Here is a 26,406-nt window from a genome sequence, read left to right on the forward strand (position 1 = left end):
TCAATCCCGCGTCCGGCCATCCAGATTTAGGTTTTCCGTGATTTCCCTAAATCACTCCAGGTAAATGCCGGGATGGTTCCTCTGAAAGGGCACGGCCGACTTCCTTGCCCATCCTTCCCTAATCCGATGAGACCGATGACCACGCTGTCTGGTCTCCTTCCCCAAACCAACCATCTATTATATTTGGCTACCAGTTTTGGTCTGGGAATCATTATATTTCGCTTTTTTAGTTGCGAGAATCTCTTGGCTTGGCCAACTTCTTGTGCACCACATGAAGAAGAGATCATTGTGACAACTGAGTTGTCCAGCCACCACACATACAATAATCCATCATTCTTCTCTATTCGGATCTGGGGCTCAACAAACACATCACCTTCAATATCGTCATTATAAAGAATCTCCAGCGCCTCAGCAAGCGAGAAACCTCTTCTAAAACAAAAAAGAGAAAATTCGTCCTTTTACTGAGGACAAGCGCCTAGCGTTGCCATATGGCAACACCGACGTTCAAACGGCCTAAATGAACGTAATTCATTTCACAGCAAGCAGTAACCTCCAAAGGATGTATATTTGAGTATTTAAAGCACCACCATACTAAAAAACCAAATTATATATCGTAAGTTACTGTGTAAAACATACTTACTCGGACTTAAACTCCATTTTTCTTCGTCATTCAGCAAACAACGACTTCGAACACTGCTTACGCCGCAGAATTTAAATGTATTGTTGAAACAGTTGCATTGTAGTGATCTTTACAGTCTTGCGGAATGGAATACAGTGCTGCCAACACTCTCGCTTCGTTGATGTCGTGGAATCAACGATTTTAAAAAAGTGTTACAAACGTTGCCATATGGCAACGCATGGCGCTAATGGGTTAATCGTACTTTTCGGTAGCTGATATTTTTAGTTGTGATTTGTCACAGTTTTAAATAACAGTTTACAAACTCAAAATCGTATCCCTCCGCACTGCACCAACGTTATAATGTTCATTCTGTTATTTATCACCGTAGCTGCCACAAGACAATTAGTAACAAGTAACAGTCACTGCTAACTGGTACACTGAAGAGACAAAGAAACAGATATACTTGCCTAATATCGTGTAGGGCCCCCGCGAGCGCGCAGAAGTGCCGCAACACGGCGTGGTACAGACTCGACTAATGTCTGAAGTAGTGCTGGAGGGAACTGACACCATGAACCCTGCAGGGCTGTCCATAAACCAGAAAGAGTACAAGGGGGTGGAGATCTCTGAACAGAACGTTGCAAGGCATCCCAGATATGATAAATAATGTCCTTGTCTGGGGAAAAATTTGAAAATTTATGGTAAGATCTTATGGGATAAAGCTGCTCAGGTCATAGGTCCCTAAGATTACCCACTACTTAATCTAACTTAAACTGACTTACACTAACGACAACACACACACCCATGCCCGAGGCAGGACTCAAACCTCCGACGGGGGGGAGCCGCGCGGGCCGTGACAAGGCGCCCCGACCGTGCGGCCATGTCTGGGGAGTTAGGTGGCCAACGGAAGCGTTTAAACTCAGAAGAGTGTTCCGGAGCCACTCCGTAGCAATTCTGGACATTTGTGGTGTCGCATTGTCCTGATGGAATTGCCCAAGTCCGTCGGAGTGCACAGTGGACATGAATGGATGCAGGTGATCAGACAGGATCCTTACGTATGTGTTACCTGTCAGAGTCGTATCTAGACGTATCAGGCGTCCCACATTACTCCAGCTGCACACGCTCTACACCATTACAGTCCCTCCACCAGCTTGAACAGTCCCCAGCCGACATGCGGGGTCCATGGATTCAAGAGGCTATTTCCATACCTGTACACGTCCACCTGCTCGATACAATTTGAAACGAGATTCGTCCGACCAGGCACTCATCAACAGCCCAACGTCGGTGTCGACGGGCCAAGGCGAGGCGTAAAGCTTTGTGTCGTGCAGTCACCAGGGGTACATGCGAGGGCCTTCGGCTCTGAAGGCCCGCACTGTTGAATGGTTCACACGCTGAGCTGGCCGGAGTGGCCGTGCGGTTCTAGGCGCTACAGTCTGGAGCCGAGCCACCGCTACGGTCGCAGTTTCGAATCCTGCGTCGGGCATGGATGTGTGTGATGTGCTTAGGTTAGTTAGGTTTAATTAGTTCTAAGTTCTAGGCGACTGATGAATGGTTCAGATGGCTCTGAGCACTATGGGACTTAACATCTATGGTCATCAGTCCCCTAGAACGTAGAACTACTTAAACCTAACTAACCTAAGGACATGAAACAACACCCAGTGATCACGAGGCAGAGAAAATCCCTGACCCCGCCGGGAATCGAACCCGGGCGCGGGAAGCGAGAACGCTACCGCACGACCACTAGCTGCGGACGCGACCGATGACCTCAGAAGTTAAGTCGCATAGTGCTCAGAGCCATTTGAACCATTTTTTTTTTCACACGCTGACCCTTGTTGATAACCCAGCAGTGAAATCTGCAGCAATTTGAGGAAAGGTTGCACTTCTGTCACGTTGAACGATTCTCTTCAGTCGTCGTTGGCTCTGTTCTCGCAGGACCTTTTTCCGGCCGCAGCGATGTCGAAGATTTGACGTTTTATAGGATTCCTGATATTCACGGCACAGTCCTGAAATGGTCTTACGGGAAAACCCGATTTCATCGCTACCTCCAAGATGCTGTGTGTCCCGTCGCTCGTGCGCCGCCTATTACACCACGTTCAATCTCACTTAAATCTTGATAACCTGCCATTGTAGCAGCAGTAACTGATGTAACAACTGCGCCAGACACTTGTTGCCTTATGTATCCGTTGCCGACCGCAGCGCCACGTTCTGCCTGTTTACATATCTCTGAATTTCAATACACATGCCTATACCAGTTTCGTTGGCGCTTCAGTGTATTATGTTGCCTAGTGAATCACACTCAGGTGACGGAAGTCATGGGATAGCGATATGCACATATACGATGGCGGTAGTGTCGCTACACAAGGCATAAAAGAGCAGTGGATTAGCGGAGGTGTAATTTGTACTCAGGTGATTCACTTGAAAAGGTTTCCGACGTGATTATGGCTGCACGACAGTGGTTAACTGACTTTCAACGCAGAACGGTAGCTGGAGCTAGAAGTATGAGTCATTCCATTTCGGAAACTGTTTGAGAACTCAATATTCCGAGATCCACAGCGTCAAGAGTGTGCCGAGAATACAGGGTGATTCAAAAAGAATACCACAACTTTAAAAATGTGTATTTAATGAAAGAAACATAATATAACCTTCTGTTATACATCATTACAAAGAGTATTTAAAAAGGTTTTTTTTTTCACTCAAAAACAAGTTCAGAGATGTTCAATATGGCCCCCTCCAGACACTCGAGCAATATCAACCCGATACTCCAACTCGTTCCACACTCTCTGTAGCATATCAGGCGTAACAGTTTGGATAGCTGCTGTTATTTCTCGTTTCAAATCATCAATGGTGGCTGGGAGAGGTGGCCGAAACACCATATCCTTAACATACCCCCATAAGAAAAAATCGCAGGGGGTAAGATCAGGGCTTCTTGGAGGCCAGTGATGAAGTGCTCTGTCACGGGCTGCCTGGCGGCCGATCCATCGCCTCGGGTAGTTGACGTTCAGGTAGTTACGGACAGATAACTAACCTTTTTCGTAGGACTCTCCATACAGTTGATTGTGGAATTTGCAGCTCTCTGCTAGCTCTGCGAGTCGATTTTCCTGGGCTGCGAACAAATGCTTGCTGGATGCGTGCTACAATTTCATCACTCGTTCTCGGCCGTCCAGAACTTTTCCCTTTGCACAAACACCCATTCTCTGTAAACTGTTTATACCAACGTTTAATACACCACCTATCAGGAGGTTTAACACCATACTTCGTTCGAAATGCACGCTGAACAACTGTCGTCGATTCACTTCTGCCGTACTCAATAACACAAAAAGCTTTCTGTTGAGCGGTCGCCATCTTAGCATCAACTGACGCTGACGCCTAGTCAACAGCGCCTCAAGCGAACAAATGTACAACTAAATGAAACTTTATAGCTCCCTTAATTCGCCGACAGATAGTGCTTAGCTCTGCCTTTTGTCGTTGCAGAGTTTTAAATTCCTAAAGTTGTGGTATTCTTTTCGAATCACCCTGTACTATGACAACGTAGTGGCCGACAGCCTTCACTTAACGCCCGAGAGCAGCAGCGTTTGCATAGAGTTGACAGTGCTGAGACAAGCAACACTGCGTGAAATAACCGCAGAAATCTGTGTGTGACATACGACGAACATATGTTAGGACAGTGTGGCGAAATGTGGCGTTGGTGGGCTATGACAGCAGACGATCGACGCGAGTGCCTTTGCTAACAGCACGACATCGCCTGCAGCGACTCCCTTGGGCTTGTAAACATATCGGTTGGACCCTAGACGACAGGGCAATTGTGTCCTGGTCGGGTGAATCCCAGTTTCAGCTGGTAAGAGTTGACGGTAGAGTTCCAGTGTGGCGCAGACCATAGAAAGCCATGGACCCAAGTTGTCAACAAGGCACTTTGCAAGCTGATGTTGGCTCCATAATGGTCTGGATTGTGTTTAGATCGAATGGACTGGGTCCTCTTGTCCAACAGAATCGATCATTGACTGGAAATGGTTATGTTTGGCTACTTGGCGACCATTTGCAGCAGTTCATGGACTTCATGTTCCCAAACAACAGTAGAATTTTTTTGGATGACTGTGTACCACGCTAAAACATTCTTGACCGTTCGGGCGAATGGTTTGGGCACCCATATGGCCCGACATGAATCGCATCGAATATTTATGGGACATAATCGAGAGGTCAGTTCGTGCAAAACTCCTGCACCGGCAACTCTTTCGTAATTATGGGCCGCTATAGAGGCACCGTGGCTCAGTACTCCTGCAGGTGAGCTTCTAGCAACTTGTTGAGTTGGTGCCACGTAGAGTTGCTGTGCTATGCCTGGAAAAAGGAGGTATGACACGATATTAGGTGGTATCCCATGACTTTTTCATCTCGGTGTATGTCAACGCAGTGGATGTAATAAGTTCCCCCTGAACAGCGATTACTTATCAGGATCTCAGATTAGCGGTTTCAGCAACTCAACTGACAAAAAGTTGGGCGGTATGATAATGTTAATATTCACAGCTATTCTTCCAGAGTTACACGTTAGGCGAGAGCGGTGTTTCGAAATACCAACTCTCTCTCATATTTTAAGTAGAAAACAGCACACATGTGAGATATCAGTCCTTCCAATCGAAAGTTTAGCACTTTGTTCTAATAGTACGCAGTTATAATGTTCTGAAAGTACAGCTTTAAACTATCGCGTACACCGTTTGTTTGTCACTCGCTCCGACCCGCTCTGCCGCCAAATGGCATAGCGCGAAGAACTGTACAGAGCTCTCGTATCCGCTGTATGTTGAAGGCGAGAGAACTGGAGGGGGAAGGTAAACATATCTGCCCAAGGTGTTTTGAAAAAAAAAAATCGCTCTGAGCACTATGGGACTTAACATCTGAGGTCATCAGTCCCCTAGAACTTAGAACTAATTAAACCTAACTAACCTAAGGACATCACACACATCCATGCCCAAGGCAGGATTCGAACCTGCGACCGTAGCGTCGCGCAGTTCCAGACTGAAGCGCCTAGAACCGCTCGGCCACCAGCGGCCGGCAGGTGTTTTGAAATCTTGTTCGAGAACACTGTACTTTACGCAAACAAAAGAGTACTTAATGTGTCAATCTCACCCATATATTCATTCAGTATTACTTTAACAGTATTCCCGTATTGACATTCTAAAGATGCCTCAAAGTTAAAAAGAATAACTGTAAGCAACGGAAGAATTGTATGAAATGAAGTTAATGATTTTTTATTTACAATTTAACCATGTCAATCACGTTGGAGAATAGCGCATCTCCTGCAAATATACTTCATTTCAACAGTGCCACCCTTAAAGTCCAAAAACGATAACGCACAACAGCAATGTTAATAATTGAATAGCGCTACGCTACTTCATTAATGACACTATAATTCGTTTCATTCATATACACTGCATTTCCGTTCAAAGAAAATAAATCTCTGGGACCAATTACAGTTTACAAATCGCGCAGTTTGACACAATGAACAATGCATGTTACACCAAAGTCAAAACAGTATTTCTCAATCCTCTTATTCACTCCAATATGCAGCAATCGCGTTCGGGCATTAAGCGATCGCAACAGGGCGGATGATTGACAAACGGTGCGCGCGTAAGTTTAAAGGCTGTACTTGCCGAAGGTCATAATTGCGTACTCTCAGAGTTATGGCCCAGACTTTCTAGCGGGATCGATTTCTCGGGCTGATACCTTTGTACCGTACTTTTTTCCCCTCTTAAGATATGAATTCGAGTTGGTGATCGTTTCCGTGGGAGACCATTAACACCAAGCGCAGTCATATGTTAGCTTGTACCACCCACCATAATAAACATTAGCACCTAACTAAACTTTAGAATGAAAATTAATTTTCTTCGAACAACTATTTTTTAATGTGGAAAGATAAATGATATTTAGTTGTTGTAGGTGTTTTATTAAACCACGTTCAAATCAGCCAATGAGACAAATGGTGATGCTTATTTCTAACAACATTTTTTTTATATAGAATGATGAGAAAATTCTCAGTGCATCGCGAGTGTTACCTACAACTCCTCCTCAGAAAAGAGCGCTAACTATCCAAATTGAGGGTAGACACTCGTTAAAAAGCATTAAATCACTTTGATTGCTGGACTCCTTGTTTCTGAACTTGCAGAAATTGGAAGATTTCAGGCTACCAGTGCCTTGCGTATGACCACTGCCACTAACAACACCACCACCACCACCACCAACAACAACAACAACAACAACAACAAGAAAAAAAACAACAACAACAACAATAATAATAATAATAATAATAATAATAATAATAAACCTACATTATGGACAGGTAGACAATTTAAGAAAATTCTTTATAGAACGAGCAGAAACTAGCAAAATACACAAAGCAATCACTCATATAAATACATCGGCTACACCACTACAATTTCATAACCACCTCTACAACCCTTTAGACCACATAACATCAACAGATACGAAGAAAGTAAATTGGAAAAAGAAAACACTTCATGGCAAGCACCCCTATCATCTAACACAGCCACACATCGATCAAGACGCATCCAACACATGGCTAAGAAAAGGCAATATATACAGTGAGACAGAAGGATTCATGATTGCAATACAGGATCAAACAATAAACACCAGGTATTACAGCAAGCATATTATTAAAGATCCCAATGCCACAACAGATAAATGCAGACTTTGTAAACAACAAATAGAAACAGTAGATCACATCACAAGCGGATGTACAATACTAGCAAATACAGAATACCCCAGAAGACATGACAATGTCGCAAAAATAATACATCAACAGCTTGCCTTACAACATAAACTTTTAAAACAACAAGTTCCTACATACAAGTATGCACCACAAAATGTACTGGAGAATGATGAATACAAATTATACTGGAACAGAACCATTATAACAGATAAAACAACGCCACATAACAAACCTGACATCATACTCACCAATAAAAAGAAGAAATTAACACAACTAATCGAAATATCCATACCCAATACAACAAATATACAAAAGAAAACAGGAGAAAAAATTGAAAAATACATCCAACTGGCTGAGGAAGTCAAAGACATGTGGCATCAGGATAAAGTTGACATCATACCAATTATAGTATCAACTACAGGAGTCATACCACACAATATCCACCAGTACATCAATGCAATACAGCTACATCCAAACACATATATACAACTACAGAAATCGGTAATTATTGATACATGTTCAATTACCCGAAAGTTCCTAAATGCAATATAACACATACCATACAGTTAAAAGGAAGTGACGCCTGATCAAGGTCCGCGTCACTTTCCAATTTTAACCAGACTTAACGTCTGAGAAAGTGAATAATAATAATAATAATAATATAGTATAGGCCCTACAGCAATGGTTCAAATGGCTGTGAGCACTATGGGACTTAACATCTATGGTCATCAGTCCCCTAGAACTTAGAACTACTTAAACCTAACTAACCTAAGGACATGAAACAACACCCAGTCATCACGAGGAAGAGAAAATCCCTGACCCCGCCGGGAATCGAACCCGGGCGCGGGAAGCGAGAATGCTACCGCACGACCACGAGCTGCGGACCCTACAGCAATGTACTAGCCATTACATAGTGAGTTTTGTTGTGCTGTCAATTATTGCCTTTCTTTGTTGCGAAGTGAATGATCAAGCAATTTTTTGCCCAATGTGGTAATTATCTACAAATCGGAGAAGTCGTTTTCATTAGCTATTGAAGCATATGTATTTCTGTGTCTCAATTTTACTGTGATAATGAATGGTGCAAAGCATAAACTGTGTGTGCAAGTGGATGGACTATGTGAGAAAGAAGATGTTTGTAAATTCGTTTCATAGGCTATAACCTCCACCACATTGTGTCACATGTTAATGGCAGTATTAAAAAGCTTTTATTATTGGTAACTTAGTTTCGTGGCCGAAACAAGATGAACACTTTTGTTTTTACTCTGCAGAAAATTTCATTGTACCCCTCAGGGGGTAAACTATCCCCAGGTTGGGAATAACTGTATTATTGCCTTAACTGACGCTTTTACGGAAGAGTCGTTTCTATATTCTGTGAAAAATCCCAGTTATTACAGCAGACGTTTGCGTGCTGAAACTCTCGAGTGAGTGCTGTGTACATTGGGAGGCCATATACACACATCAAATAAAGTTTTGCATCTCCTCGATTCCGAGAGTTCCCGAATTGGTACAGAAAATTGGAATAGAGATCAACATAAACATCATTTCCGCCCTTTTTATTGCTCATGAAAACCACCCATTGCATGTTGTACCACCATAGAGCGAGACCTTCAGATGTGGTGGTCCAGTATCTCTAATACTCAGTAGCACGTCCTCCTGCATTGATGCATACCTGTATCCGTCGTGGCATACTATCCACAAGTTCATCAAGGCACTCTTGGTCCAGATTGTACCATACCTCAATGGCGATTCGGCGTAGATCCCTCAGAGTGGTTGGTGGGTCAAGTCGCCCATAAACAATCCTTTTCAATATATCTCATGCATCTTCGAGAGGGTTCATATCTGGAGAACATGTTGGCCGCCCTAGTTGGGCGCTGTCGTTATCCTGAAGGAAGTCATTAACAAGATGTCCACGATGGGGTGCGAATTGTCGTCCATCAAGACGAATGTCTCGCTAATGTGCTGCCGATGTGGTTGACTATCGGTTGGAGGGTGGCATTCACTTATCGTCCAGCCATACGGCGCCTTCCATGACCACCAGCGGCGTACGTCGGCCCCACATAATGCCACCGCAAAACAGCAGGGAACCTCCACCTAGCTGCACTCGCTGGACAGTGTGTCTAAGGCGTTCATCCTGACCGGGTTGCCTCCAAACACGTCTCTGACGATTGTCTGGTTGAACGCATATGCGACACTCATCGGTGTAGAAAATGTGATGCCAATCCAGAGCGGTCCATTCGGCATGTTGTTGGGCCCACCTGAACCGCACTGCATGGTGTCGTGGTTGCAAAGATGGACCTCGCCGTGGACATCGGGAGTGAAGTTGCGCATCATGTAGCATATTGCGCACAGTTTGAGTCGTAACACGGCGTCCTGTGGCTTCCCGAAAAGCATTATTCAACATGGTGGCGTTGCTGTCAGGGTTCCTCCGAGCCATAATCCGTAGACAGCGGTCGTCCACTGCAGTAGTAGCTCTTGGGCGGCCTGAGCGAGGTATGTCATCGACAGTTCCTGTCTCTCTGTATCTCCTCCATGTCCGAAAACGTCGCTTTGGTTCACTCCGAGACGCCTGGACACTTCCCTTGTTGAGGAGAGCCCTTCCTGGCACAAAGTAACAATGCAGACGCGATCGAACCGCGGTATTGACCGTCTAGGCATGGGTGAACTACAGACAACACGAGCCACGTACCTTCTTCCTGGTGGAATGACTGGAACTGATCGACTGTCGGACCCACTCAGTCTAATACGCGCTGCTCATGCATGGTTGTTTACATCTTTGGGCGGGTTTAGTAACACCTCTGAACAGTCAAATGACTGTGTCTGTGATACAGTATCCACAGTAAACGCCCATCTTCAGGAGTTCTGGAAACTGGGGTGATGTAAAACTTTTTTGATGTGTGTACATAGCCAAAATACATCTTCTATCCTATTAAAACAGTCTCTGGTGTAACAACCATTGTTAAGACAGAAAGTAAATTTGTAAAGGAATGTGGTACTCATTAACACGGCACTTCTAACTGATAATATAAGTTTTACGCAAACACTATACTCAGTTCTCTATAAAGCTTGGGCACATCCGCACAGCTCTTGCAAAGTTTCTCCACATTCTTGACTTATGATTTTGTCCCTTTTCTATATATCCTTTTCCCTCCGCAAAGAATCTACAGGCTGTCCATAAATTCCGGCTATCGTTTTAAAAAATCATAACTTGGAAACCATTAGAGACAGAGAATCTTGTCCGCAGCTCGTGGTCGTGCGGTAGCGTTCTCGCTTCCCACGCCCGGGTTCCCGGGTTCGATTCCCGGCGGGGTCAGGGATTTTCTCTGCCTCGTGATGACTGGGTGTTGTGTGATGGCCTTAGGTTAGTTAGGTTTAAATAGTTGTAAGTTCTAGGGGACTGATGACCATAGATGTTAAGTCCCATAGTGCTCAGAGCCATTTTTTTAACAGAGAATCTTGGTTTGTTGTAAAACGTTTAGCAGCTCTCAAAGGTGTTTTTTTTTTTCACCTATTACGCCCGATTTTCAGTGTGTGCATCCCCACTTGTCCACATTTCTGGACATGTGAATCGCCACAACATTTGGATTTCGGGCTCCAGAAACCCACACAGCACACGTGAACACATGCGTGACAGCCTGAAGTTTAATGTTTGCTTTGGGCTGATACACGGCAGTGTGATAGCCCCATTTACCTTCGTAAAGACAACCATAACTGTGAGTATCTACCTGGATATTATCGAACAGTTCTGGGCTACCACAGATCGAAAAGTTGCAGCCTTCTATCATCTTCCAGCGTGATGGTGCTCGTCCACATTGGGGTTGGTTGGTTGGTTGGTTGATTTGGGGGAACGATTAGGGAAGGTTGGGGAAGGAAGTCGGCCGCGCCCTTTCAACGGAAGGGCTCTCAACAAGGGAGGTGTCCAGGCGCCTCGGTGTGAACCAAAGCAATGTTGTTCGGACTTGGAGATACAGAGAAACAGGGACTGTCGATGACATGCCTCGCTGAGGCCGGCCGCGGGCTACTACTGTAGTTCATGACCGCTACCTACGGATTGTGGCTCGGAGGAACCCTGACAGCATTTGCTTGAAGCGATGTAGGGAAATCACGCAAAACGTAGATCAGGATGACCGGATGCGGATTTGAACCGTCGTGCTCCCGAATGCGAGTCCAATGTGCTAACCACTGCACCACCTCAGCCGGTCACATTGGTGTCTGAACGTGGTGGATGTGCTAGAGGACATATTTCTTGAGAGATGGTTGGGTCGTGATGATCGCTTCGCATAGCCCCAGCGCTCTCGCAGTGCCAGCCGTTAGACTTCTTTCTGTGGGTCTCTCCACAGACCGCGTGTACACAACACCAGTCAGTGACATTGCTACCCTTCGTGCACGAATCAGTGAATCATAACTATTGATGCTGCCATGCTGACCCGTACATGGGCAGAACTCGAATGTCGCCTTGATATTCTACTAACGAAGAATGAGCCACATATTGAAATTCTAATGCAATAGAATAAAAACTGAGAGGTGCTAAACGTTTTACAACAAACCATTGCGCCCTTTCTCAAATATTTTCCAAGCTGTGAAATTTTGAAATGGTAATGGGGCGTTATGTGCAGCCTGTATGTCGTTCGTCTTAAAATCTTAAATGAAAAAAAAAAAATAAACACTTCATTTAATTGCTTGTAGTAAGCCCTGACCTGGGCACAATTTTAAATGTAAATATGCAGACTGGCTAAAGTAAAACTCTCGGAAAATGCGCACCAAACATCAATCTTGACATTATGCATCGTCTGTACGATGTAGTGATGAGGATTTACTGAAGCGTAATGGCTCGTTTTCTGGAAGTTCACGTATCTCAACAGGCTGAACCAGCCTGGAGATCAAAAGACAAACAAAAATGGAAAGCTGAATGCCCGAATCTCTCGATACTACTTCATTCAGAAACCTTCGGCAGAACTGAAAACGTACAGATTGGTCTGGAAGGTTTAACTCATGCACAACAGACACTTGTAAGGAGTAAAAAAAATGGTTCAAATGGCTCTGAGCACTATGCGACTTAATTTCTGAGGTCATCAGCCGCCTAGAACTTAGAACTAATTAAACCTAACTAACCTAAGGACATCACACAATCCATGCCCGAGGCAGGATTCGAACCTGCGACGTAGCGGTCGCCCGGTTCCAGACTGTAGCGCCTAGAACCTCACGGCCACTCCGGCCGGCTAAGGATTAAATCTTTAGTCTTTTTCCTGGCATAGCTAACCAGATCATTAAACTTTTGTGACATTCCTGCAGACTGCCTTCCACTTGAGCAATGTGTTCAGATGTTGGCGTTGGTTTCGAATAGTTAAGTAATGATCTGTTTTCAGTTTTAATACCGTTGTCACGAAATGGCGAAATACTGGCCATTTTTATAATACGCAAGCTCCTGATGGTTGGAAGTGAAATGTTATGCTTCCATCCTTTTGTAATGAACTTGTGTACAACACAGAATGTGTAATATTTTCCTTATTACTGTTCGGTCAGAGGTCTAAAATTGTGTTTCTTTTCATTTTAGGTGGACTGCCACGGAAAACGAGCGTTCGCACACAGCAAGATGGACTCTTGGCTCTGACAGAAGTGAAACCAAGATGGACATTGGCAGTGGGAGAAAAATGTTATTGTTGTATTATTTTGGAAATTCAAATTGTTTGTAATTAAGATTTGTCATATGGAAAGTGGCTTTGTTTTCCTGAAGCAGTCTTTTTAATTGTGATTTTAGTGATGATGTACAGTTTCTTGCACGGAGCGCTTGAAAGGAGTTTTCCCTGGGTTTCAGTGCTTTTTGGTTTGTAACATATAATATCACTGATTCCAGTAATTTATGGTAATTTTATGCCCGGATGTACGAGTGTTTATTTCTGTAAGGATCTTGGTGAGTAACGGGGACTTGGGAAACATAGTCTTAGTAGTCGTGTTTCTTCTGGCAGGGGCAAGTTTTGGGGCTTGTCAGCCAGGTGCCAGTGCAGAGAAAGGAGGTGCAGGTGGCTTTTGATGTTAGCTGGGGCGTCCCTAGCGGTCAAAAGGACCTGTCGACGAAGGATTATTTATTTGGTGACGCAGGACAGGAGCCGTGCGGTTCAGTGTATGGAGGGAGCTGCCTTATGCATAATACTCCCTCACAGCAGCACCTGTATAAAAGAAGAGTCAGTGGCTCCTCGAAGGTGTGATACGGTAGCGTCAAAGGCTTGTTTTGCTCTGCGTCTCTCAGTTAGGTTATAATCACCTCTCAACAGATACTGCACAGTGTTTATTGACGTACGCAAGTAAATGTATTATTAAGTGCACTGAATGCGGAAGAAATTCGTACATTTCTGACGTGTCTCGGGTAAATTCAAGAGGTAATGAGTAGTGATACTGAGAATGTCAGAGATAAAGGGGGGGAAGGGGGAGAAATCTATTGTTATTTACGTTCTCATTATTCTCTTTCTATTTTCTAGTCTTACAAATCGTTGTAATTTGAAGCTGCGTTGTTGGTAAAAGATTTTCACTGTTTGAGAAGAAAGCAGTCATTTGCCGGAAATTTTATCCAAAGAATAATTTTTTGTGCAATACCTAATTTAGAAATTACATGGAATTCAATGGATTGTGACTCTCGTGATTGACTAAAATGGAATTGTGTCGAAATACAATTGGTATTAGTAATTTAATATCAATGGTTTTAACTTGTAAAGTTATTATTGTCCATAAAAATAAATGTGCGTGATATTTTTACACTGTAAATGATTCATTATTATTGTTTTTTTTTTTTTTTTTAGACATTAACGAAGTTCAGATGCGTTGTTTGTAAGCTGGCAAATGGAGTAGATTTACTTATATAGCTAGATGTAGTGACTGCTATGCTAGGTATCGCATCGGGAACAAGTTTCTTCCAGCGACCTCGATCAGCTCCCAGGTTTGCAGATTCCTCCCAGTTTCATGTCCATCCTATGCGAAAGTTCGTTTCCAGCTGTTACGAGGTCGTCCTCTACGTCTGTGTATGTCCGTTGGTTTCCACAAAAGTGTTGATTTGGGAATTTTCCATCTTTCATGCTTAGAACGTGGCCCGCGAGTTTCAGTATTCTTTCAGCGACGATTTTATGCAGGTTGCGTAGACCATTTCTTTTCAGCACTTTATCATTTGAAACACAGCTGATCTTCAAGTGTTGTTAATGCAGACGTTACACTAATTACGCCACACAAAAAGTGAAACTTGAAAGAATCAAGGGACACTGCCTCATGAAATACGATTACGTGCTACGTATGGAAGATCAGGACCCAGCGATCCGTCGGCAAGAAGGATGTAAAAAATGTAAATGTCGTACAGCATTCTTGCCTGGGATATCTAAGGGGGTAATTTCAGCTGTATATCGGAAATAGTGTCCTACTGCATACATCGGCCCCTTTCCTTGCGGAAATATGAGACTTGTCGTATGTGTAATTGTGGAGAGTAGGTGAGTGTAATAGGTGCGTGTTTAATGTAGTGTTCTGTTGTACGAGTTTTGCTGATGACGATGTTGATGATGATCCTGGTGAGAGAAGCGAGCAAAGCCCTCTCGAACAGCACCAAGGCAGCCGCCGATCTTAACGTCCCTATCCGACAGATGGATCAACATCAACAGTTCATGAAGCACTACGGAGAGGTTTGGGATTTAATCCAGCGCATTGCTGCAAAGACTAGTGATCAGGAACTTTACACCACCACCTCCCGTCCCCCTTCCTGGCCTAACACTGGCCGTGAAAAACTTTCACTCACCACCAAGGTCTCTGAGTGGAGCCCCAACGCACAAGCCTGCGTTCGCGATATTCGTTACGGAGGCGGATAACAACAAGGGTAATGGAACTCGCGTAGTACGAGGATAGGAGGAAAGTAGCTGTGTCCTTTTCAAAAGAATCATTCTTGCATTCGCCTTAATTTTGTTAATTGATTTAGGGAACCCACGAGAAACCGAAATCTTGATGGCGCACCGAGTTTGAACCACGACCCTCTGCATACGGTTTGTGGGGCGGCGGGTAAAATAAATTTCTATTTATTTTTGTTGGTTTATGTAGTTAATTAAAGTTTATTGTTCGCCGTCTTTCTCACGCGAGCCCGGCAACTATTTTTATGGTCAGCCAGAAAGCGATGGAGAACATAGTGACCATAATTTCCAGTCTGCACGGCCACATTCTGGTCCACCCCAATGAAAGGAATGTTTCTATTCTCTTTCTACTTAGCGGGATCAGGACTATGATTATAAATGAAGGTATAAAGTTTATTGAGTAAAATATCTCACACTACAAATGGGTATATTTTAGTTACAAATTTGGTTTTCATTAAATTACTAACTATAAGACGTAGCTTAACGTGGTTTCTTAGTTATTATATTTGGTTGACCTGAAGCATCATAGAAATTTTTTCACTTCTAAGTCTAATATTGAGCGCCTTCAATTTTTTTTTTTTCAAACGTGGATTCCGACTGTAATTTTAATTCTATTATTTTGAAACTTGTACCACTTATTTATGACCTCCACAGGCACATTATGACCAAATTCTGGCTTTGTAGATTTATTATTTAGTGCCACTTATTTTCTTCTTAAAACGGTGTTTTTACGAAAACTACTGATTTAATTACATTAAGACTTAACTTTTAAAACGTTATTGCATTAAAGTATATGTTAACAAAGCTTGAATATAAAATTTTTACTTTTAATTTCGTTCTTAAATTGTGGTACAATGCTTGTAGGCTACATACAGACGCGTTATGGTGACGTGGCGCTACTAGCAGTGAACTGGGGTAAGTCCCGGCACACTCGCTCGCCTCTGTATCTCACACACGATACAGCGCTTGTTTCGCTTCAGATTCCAATGTGTTAATCACTTAATCTGCGTCTACTTACATACTCCTCAAGCCACCATAGGGTGCATGGTGGAGGGTACCTTGTACGAATGCTAGTAGTGGCCCTTCATGTTCCACTCGCAAAAGGAGCGAGAGAGTAATGATTGTTTATTTGCTGCCGTACGGAGCCTGGTTATCTTCTCTTCCCAATCCTTACGCTAGATGTACGTTGCTGGCAATAGAATCGTTCTGCAGTTGGAAACACCGCAGCTATAAACTTTTTGAATAGTGATTCGCCGGCCTTTGTGACCGAGCGGTTCTAGGCGCTTCAGTCCGGAACCACGCTGCTGCTACGGTCGCAGGTTCGACTCCTGCCTCGGGCATGTATGTGTGTGATGTCCTTAGGTTAGTTATGTTTAAGTAAGTCTAGTTATGTTTAAGTGAGTCTAGGCGACTGATGACCTTGCCGGCCGCGGTGGTCTAGCGGTTCTAGGCGCTCAGTCCGGAACTGCGCGACTGCTACGGTCGCTGGTTCGAATCCTGCCTCGGGCATGGATGTGTGTGATGTCCATAGGTTAGTTAGGTTTAGGTAGTTCTAAGTTCTAGGGGACTGATGACCATAGATGTTAAGTCCCATAGTGCTCAGAGCCATTTGAACTGATGACCTCAGATGTTAAGTCCCATAGTGCTCAGAGCCATTTGATCCATTTGAATAGTGATTCACGAAAAGAACGCCTTCTTTCCTCCAGGGACTCCCATGTGAGTTCGCGGAGCATTGCTGTAATACTCGCGTGTTGATCGAACCTACCCGTAAAAAGTCTAGCAGCGCGCTTCTGAATTGCCTCGATGTCTTCCTCTAATCCGTCCTGGGAGGGAACCCAAACATTCGAGCAGTACTTAAGAATGGGTCGTTTTCTGTACGTTGTAGACGCGATAAAATTCTCGCGGTAAGCCGAAGTGGACCATTCGGCTTTCCTACAGCCGACGTCACTCGTTCATTTTTCCCGTCGCTAAATATCACCCGGCGTGACTGTGTCAAGCAGTACACCGTTAACACTGTATTCTATCTTAATAGGACTGATTTTCCTGATAATCAGAATTCATTTACATTTTACCACATTTAGAACAAGCTGCCGTTCATCACAGCAAACAGAAATACTATGTCACCCTGTATCCTACTACAGTTACTTAAAGACCACACTTTTCCGTACATAACAGCGCCATGAGCAAGCAGTCGTAGATTGCTGTTCACCCTACACGTTGGACCGTTTGTGTAAAGAAGGAACAAAGTGGTGCTGTCACACGTCTCTAGGACACTCCTGGTAATACCTGTGTCTCCATTGAATACTCGCCGAGCAGGACAATATCCTGGATTCCATTACTTACAAAGTCTTCGAGCCACTCACATATATGAGAACCTATTCTGACATGCTCGGATCTTTGTTAACAGTCTCCATTGTGGCGCTGCGTCGAAAGCTTTCCGTAAATCCAGGAATATGGAATTTGCCTGTTGCCCCGCATCCGTGGCTAGCAGGGTACAGTGCATGGAAAGGGCAAGCTGAGTTTAGCACGAACGAGGCTTTGTAAATCCGTGTTGCTTTGTGGATAGAAATTTTCTCTCTCAGGGAAATTTACTAAATTCGAACTTAGATATGCTCAAGAATACTACATCACATTGATGTTAAGGATACTGGTCTGTAGATTTGCGGGTTCGCTCTTTTACCCTTCTTACATACGAGAGTCATCTGCGCTCTTTTCAGTCGCTTCCAACTTTGGGCTGGAAAAGAGATTAGCGATGAATGCATTGCGCCACGTCACTTTGTCTTCGCGTTCAGTCCTTGGTGAGACATATCGAGTATATCGGTTGTAACAATATGTAATACTAAACGTTTTCCTTCGCGGTCTCCGTTTTAGCTGCAAGTTTTGGAACAATCTAGACAATAATATACATATGACCCAAGGCTAAGCTACATCTAAGATGTTAAAGCGTATGTGGACAGGGAGACATCATCAATCTTCGTAGCTCAAAGTTTTCCTTCTTTATTCGCAAAATTCTTCTTTCTTTAAACGAACACTCTTTCCTTAAACGAACACGCACAGGTTATAAGGAAAGTTTTTCTTGAAGCTGTAGCGCATCGATCAGTGTCGAAGAAATTTGTTTAAGTCAATTGCTCTTCTTACGATAGCATGCAAATAACTTGCTCTTCTTACGATTGCATGAAAATCATAGAATGAGTCAACTTCTCTACACGGATAACCAGTTATTTAAAATTTTTTACCGTGCATAACGTCAACTTGACGTCGTCAGAAGAGACAGAATGTGTCTTTCACTTTGGAGCAAATGGTGCGCTAGTTTGGAACTTGTTGGCAGATTCAACCGTCTTCCAGAAATGTTCTTACCTACTGAGCTATCCACGTACGTCTCACGATCCACCCGCGCAGCTTTACTTTCGCCAGTACCTTCCTCCTACTGTCCAGATTTCACAGAAGCTCCCCAGCATACCTTTCTGGACTAACACTCGTGGAAGGAAGGATATTGAGGTGAAATACCTTAGCTACTGTCTAATGCAGTTTTTCCCAAGCTTTCTGAGACCATTACCCCTGAGGGCAATCAGATATTAGCTAGTACACCCCCCCCCCTCTCCTCCACCACGTTTAACATCAGTTCCCAACTAAACTTAAGAATTTTGTCTTTGTTGATCCATTATGGACTGTGGGACAACGGCTGGCATGTATTTCTTGATGCAACAATTTACTAACAGCCGTATGTATTGTAGTAATATATTTTATGAACTTCTTATGCGCTACCAGTTTCGGCATTGCATTGATGCCATCTTCAGGTCCCTGTACAATGAGTAGAACAAATGTACTATTATAAAAAATATAGAACATACGTTAACAATTGACAGGTATCATGCTAACTATATAAGTGGCTCAAAAATACGTATATCATTAAAACTATACGTAACATTAGGGCAAATATGCTTCTGCCTATGTCATGCTGTTGTTAAAGTTTTCACAGTTTTACTCGAATACAGCGTAATAGATGTACTGCATACAATCATATGTCCAGTGGAAGAATATATATATATATATATATATATATATATATATATATATATATATATATAATTAACTAATATAAATAAATAATAAAATACAAGAAAATGTGACATAACCGTGTCAGAATACATAAGTTACATATGTGTAGCCTAGGTTGTATTATGTGTGGTACGACAAATATCTGTCGCAATATTAACGATAAAAGGGGCCTGAAGATGGCACAATGTAATGCCAAAACTGGTAGCGCATAAGAAGTTCATAAAATAAATTTCTACAATGCATACGGCTGTTGGTAAATTATTGCCTCAAGAAATAAGAATTTTGTGTTGGCACATACGTTTTTAATATGATGAAAGGTAAGTGACGTTAACCTTTTGCAGGTGTTTTATTAAAGCATGAGACAATTGCTATGGCTTATTTGTGACAGCTTGTTTTATAGAATGATGAAACAATTTTCAGTGCAGTGCGATTGTTACATGAACCACCTTCTCCGTAAAGCAAGCTAACTACTCGCACTGAAGGTAGACCCTTGTTACAAAACATGCTTCCTGTCCTCCAATTCTCTCCCTGGCGACACTTGCTTTACGCACATCCTGCACCCCCATTCAGAATCAACCGAATTAAAATGTGTGATCTATATTTAGGCCCACTGGTTTTAAAAAGATTCCTTACTTGTAAACTGGCAGAAACTGGAAGATTTCAAGCTGGCAATGCTTTGTGACTGACCACTGTTACTATTACTGGTACTACTACTACTACTACTACTATTACTAATAATAATAATAATAATAATAATAATAATAATAATAAACCCCGTGGAGGCCCGGGAAAAGAATAGGCCTCCGGTATGTTCTGCCAGTCGTAAAAGGCGACGAAAAGAACAAACCACTAATAGGGCTAACCCCCCTTTTAGTGTGATTACTTGGTTCAGGACAGAACTAAAGAAGCCTCGGACAAGCGCCGTCATGGTCGGGGACGGCGCTTGAACCCTATGCCCGCCCACAATGGTAATGACACTGCTAGTCAACTGGAAAATGATTTAAATCCAAATAGAGGTGTTTTGCAGGATATGCTTCCTGCAACCACCCTAGAAGGAAAACAAAGACAGAGGATGAGATGGTCAGATGAAGTTAATCGACACCTCATGTTCTGTTATTACCAAGCAACAAACCTAGGAACCAACACAACTGGATACAGATCACAAGTATACACAACATTTATTACCAGATACCCAGAATTAAAATTTTTAACAGAACAACGTCTAGCTGATCAGATTCGTGTAATAATAAAAAATAACACCATACCCCAGTCAGAATTAGAAAACATCAAACAACAAGTACAACAAATACTGGAACAAAATAATGTGCAATTAGAAGAAGAAGAAAATACAGTAATGGACTCAAACATCCCAGAGCAAACAAACAAAGAACAACACGCATCAATTAAACAATCAGAGGAAAATGAAATTTTAAGACAGCCACCAGCACAAGCACAAATAGAACACGAAGTGACACACATGTTAGATATAGAAGAAAAATTTCAGCTGACATATATAGAATACAAAGACACAAATACAGACATTAGACCATTCTTGCATAGACCACCAAATAGCCCACAAGTCGAAACAACAATAAAAACTATCAACACAATCATACACAACAAAATAAATGAATACACAACTATGGAAGAGTTACAACTACTGGTTTATGTAGGAGCACTCACTACACTAAATATACACACTAGGCAGATATCAGAACCAACCAACACACAGAAGAAACCCACAAAACCAGCATGGCAACACAGGCTACAGATCAGAATAGAAAAACTGAGAAAAGACATCGGACAGTTAACACAATTTATAAGAAATGAAATATCAGACAAAAAACGAAAAAGGTTAGGTAAAATCTCACAACAAGAAGCAATAGAGCAATTAGATGAAAAGAAGCAAAAATTACAAGCTTTGGCGAAACGACTTAGAAGATACAAAAAAAGTGAAAATAGAAGGAAACAAAACCAAACATTCAACACAAACCAAAAGAAATTTTACCAGACAATAGATAACACACACATTAAAATAGACAATCCACCAAACATAACAGACATGGAACACTTCTGGAGCAACATATGGTCAAACCCGGTACAACATAACAGGCATGCACGGTGGATACAAGCAGAAACAGACTCATACAAGATGATACCACAAATGCCTGAAGTGATAATTTTGCAACATGAAGTCACCCAAGCAATTAATTCTACGCACAATTGGAAAGCCCCTGGAAATGATAAAATAGCAAATTTCTGGCTAAAGAAGTTCACCTCAACACATTCACATCTAACTAAATTATTTAACAGTTACATTGCAGACCCATACACATTCCCTGATACACTTACACATGGAATAACCTATCTGAAACCTAAAGATCAAGCAGACACAGCAAACCCAGCTAAATATCGCCCCATAACATGCCTACCAACAATCTACAAAATATTAACTTCAGTCATTACACAGAAATTAATGACACATACAACACAGAACAAAATTATAAATGAAGAACAAAAAGGCTGTTGCAAAGGAGCACGAGGATGTAAAGAGCAACTGATAATAGATGCAGAGGTGACATATCAAGCTAAAACTAAACAAAGGTCACTACACTACGCATACATTGATTACCAAAAAGCTTTTGATACTGTACCCCACTCATGGTTACTACAGATATTGGAAATATACAAAGTAGATCCTAAATTGATGCAGCTCCTAAACATAGTTATGAAAAACTGGAAAACCACACTTAATATCCAAACAAACTCTAATAATATCACATCACAGCCAATACAGATTAAGCGTGGAATATACCAAGGAGACTCATTAAGTCCTTTCTGGTTCTGCCTTGCTCTGAACCCACTATCCAACATGCTAAACAATACAAATTATGGATACAATATTACTGGAACATACCCACACAAAATCACACATTTGCTATACATGGATGATCTAAAACTACTGGCAGCAACCAATCAACAACTCAACCAATTACTAAAGATAACAGAAGGATTCAGCAATGATATAAGTATGGCTTTTGGAACAGACAAATGTAAGAAAAATAGCATAGTCAAGGGAAAACACACTAAACAAGAAGATTACATATTGGATAACCACAGCGACTGCATAGAAGCGATGGAAAAAACGGATGCCTATAAATATCTAGGATACAGGCAAAAAATAGGAATAGATAATACAAATATTAAAGAAGAACTAAAAGAAAAATATAGACAAAGACTAACAAAAATACTGAAAACAGAACTGACAGCAAGAAACAAGACAAAAGCTATAAATACTTATGTCATACCAATATTGACCTACTCATTTGGAGTAGTGAAATGGAGTAACACAGACCTAGAAGCACTCAATACACTTACACGATCACAATGCCACAAATATAGAATACATCACATACATTCAGCAACAGAAAGATTCACATTAAGCAGAAAGGAAGGAGGAAGGGGATTTATCGACATAAAAAACCTACATTATGGACAGGTAGACAATTTAAGAAAATTCTTTCTAGAACGAGCAGAAACTAGCAAAATACACAAGGCAATCACTCATATAAATACATCGGCTACACCACTGCAATTTCATAACCACTTCTACAACCCTTTAGATCACATAACATCAACAGATACGAAGAAAGCAAATTGGAAAAAGAAAACACTTCATGGCAAGCACCCATATCATCTAACACAGCCACACATCGATCAAGACGCATCCAACACATGGCTAAGAAAAGGCAATATATACAGTGAGACAGAAGGATTCATGATTGCAATACAGGATCAAACAATAAACACCAGGTATTTCAGCAAGCATATTATTAAAGATCCCAATACCACAACAGATAAATGCAGACTTTGTAAACAACAAATAGAAACAGTAGATCACATCACAAGCGGATGTACAATACTAGCAAATACAGAATACCCCAGAAGACATGACAATGTCGCAAAAATAATACATCAACAGCTTGCCTTACAACATAAACTTATAAAACAACACGTTCCTACATACAAGTATGCACCACAAAATGTACTGGAGAATGATGAATACAAATTATACTGGAACAGAACCATTATAACAGATAAAACAACGCCACATAACAAACCTGACATCATACTCACCAATAAAAAGAAGAAATTAACACAACTAATCGAAATATCCATACCCAATACAACAAATATACAAAAGAAAACAGGAGAAAAAATTGAAAAATACATCCAACTGGCTGAGGAAGTCAAAGACATGTGGCATCAGGATAAAGTTGACATCATACCAATTATACTATCAACTACAGGAGTCATACCACACAATATCCACCAATACATCAATGCAATACAGCTACATCCAAACATATATATACAATTACAGAAATCCGTAATTATTGATACATGTTCAATTACCCGAAAGTTCCTAAATGCAATACAACATATACCGTACAGCAAAAAGGAAGTGACGCTTGATAAAGGTCCGCGTCACTCCATTCCTCACCAGACTTAACGTCTGAGAAAGTAAAGATAATAATAATAATAATGAAAAACTGGAAAACCACACTTAATATTCAAACAAATTCAAATAATATCACATCACAGCCAATACAGATTAAGCGTGGAATATACCAAGGAGACTCATTAAGTCCTTTCTGGTTCTGCCTTGCTCTGAACCCACTATCCAACATGCTAAATAATACAAATTATGGATACAATATTACTGGAACATACCAACACAAAATCACACATATGCTATACATGGATGATCTAAAACTACTGGCAGCAACAACTCAACCAATTACTAAAGATAACAGAAGTATTCAGCAATGATATAAATATGGCTTTTGGAACAGACAAATGTAAGAAAAATAGCATTGTCAAGGGAAAACACACTAAACAAGAAGATTACATATTGGATAACCACAGCAACTGCATAGAAGCGATGGGAAAAACAGATGCCTATAAATATCTAGGATACAGACAAAAATTAGAATAGATAATACAAATATTAAAGAAGAACTAAAAGAAAAATATAGACAAAGACTAACAAAAATACAGAAATCAGAATTGACAGCAAGAAACAAGACAAAAGTTATAAATACCTATGCTATACCAATATTGACCTACTCATTTGGAGTAGTGAAATGGAGTAACACAGACCTAGAAGCACTCACACGATCACAATGCCACAAATACAGAATACATCACATACATTCAGCAACAGAAAGATTCACATTAAACAGAAAGGAAGGGGATTTATCGACATAAAAAACTTACATTATGGACAGTTAGACAATTTAAGAAAATTCTTTATAGAACGAGCAGAAACTAGCAAAATACACAAAGCATTCACTCATATAAATACATCGGCTACACCATAGCAATTTCATAACCACTTCTACAACCCTTTAGATCACATAACCTCGTCAGATACGAAGAAAGTAAATTGGAAAAAGAAAACACTACGTGGCAAGCACCCGTATCATCTAACACAGCCACACATCGATCAAGACGCATCCAACACATGGCTAAGATAAGACAATATATACAGTGAGACGGAAGGATTCATGATTGCAATACAGGATCAAACAATAAACACCAGATATTACAGCAAGCATATTATTAAAGATCCCAATACCACAACAGATAAATGCAGACTTTGCAAACAACAAATAGAAACAGTAGATCACATCACAAGCGGATGTACAATACTAGCAAATACAGAATACCCCAGAAGAAATGACAATGTTGCAAAAATAATTCATCAACAGCTTGCCTTACAACATAAGCTTACAAAACAACACATTCCTACATACAAGTATGCACCACAAAATATACAGGAGAATGATGAATACAAATTATACTGGAACAGAACCATTATAACAGATAAAACAACGCCACATAACAAACCTGACATCATACTCACCAATAAAAAGAAGAAATTAACACAACTAATCGAAATATCCATACCCAATACAACAAATATACAAAAGAAAACAGGAGAAAAAAATGAAAAATACATCCAACTGGCTGAGAAAGTCAAGGACATGTGGCATCAGGATAAAGTTGACATTATACCAATTACACTATCAACTACAGGAGTCATACCACACAATATCCACCAGTACATCAACGCAATACAGCTACATCCAAACATATATATACAACTACATAAATCCGTAATTATTGATACATGTTCAATTACACGAAAGTTCCTAAACGCAATGTAACATATACCGTACAGTTAAAAGGAAGTCACGCTTGATCAAGGTCCGCGTCACTTTCATTTCGAACCAGACCTAAGGTCTGAGAAAGGAAAGAAATAATAATAATAATAATGCAGTGTAGGCCATAGAGCAATGTAATAGCCGTTACATAATTACTGTTGTCCTGTCAGTTAGTTCATTTACTGCGACGAAGTGAATAATGAAACAATTTATGGTCTCTTGTGGGAACCACCTACAACTCGAGAAGGAGTTTTCAGGAAACATTTAACCTTATGTGGTGCATGTGTCTCAATTTTTTTACTGTCACAGATGCGTGGAACAAAGTACAAAGTATGTATGTAATGGTTGAACTACTTGAGGAAGATGTTCGCACATTCGTTTCACAGGCTGAAACATCGAAAACATTGTCATGCATTAATGTTAGTGTTTGGAATAAAGACGTAATTTTTGGTAACGTATGTAACTAGTATTACAGTAGTACGAAATAATGGTAACAGTAATGATCTTTCAAAAGTACTTTTAATTTTGTGACCGAAACACAATGGTACTCTTTTGGTTTTACCCCTCAGAAAATTACATTTTACCTCTCAAGGGGTAGTTACCTGCTGGATGGTAACATTCCAGAATGAATTCCCATGTGGCTACGCGATTCTATGTAATATCGCTTCTTCCGTGAGTGTTAGTTCAGTGAAGTATATAGAAGAGCTTCTGTGAAATTTAGACAGAAGGTGAGTAAGCTGCATGTATAGCTCAGTAGATAAGAGCACTTCCCGCGAAAAGCTAGGTTGTGGATTAGAGTTCATTTACTCAAGAAGTGTCACATCTCAAACATCTTGCTTCGTATCCAACCGAGTCACGCCTATGTGAAGTAAAAATTGATGGCGAAAGGTGCGTCATATTGCTGGATGGGTT

General features: G+C 41.4%; 1 protein-coding gene across 2 annotated transcripts in view; it reads left to right on the top strand.

Annotated features, from left to right (window-relative positions):
• Positions 1–14,087, top strand: part of LOC126241881 (DNA excision repair protein ERCC-1) — a 129,044-nt gene extending 114,957 nt beyond the window's left edge. For both annotated transcript variants that reach the window (XM_049948045.1, XM_049948043.1), the window contains one exon: positions 12,883–14,087. The gene's annotated coding sequence lies outside the window, so the exon portion shown is untranslated. The remainder of the gene's footprint in view (positions 1–12,882) is intronic.
• Positions 14,088–26,406: the final 12,319 nt, after the last annotated feature.

This window comes from Schistocerca nitens, chromosome 1 (genome assembly GCF_023898315.1).
Source record: "Schistocerca nitens isolate TAMUIC-IGC-003100 chromosome 1, iqSchNite1.1, whole genome shotgun sequence".
Taxonomy (NCBI): domain Eukaryota; kingdom Metazoa; phylum Arthropoda; class Insecta; order Orthoptera; family Acrididae; genus Schistocerca; species Schistocerca nitens.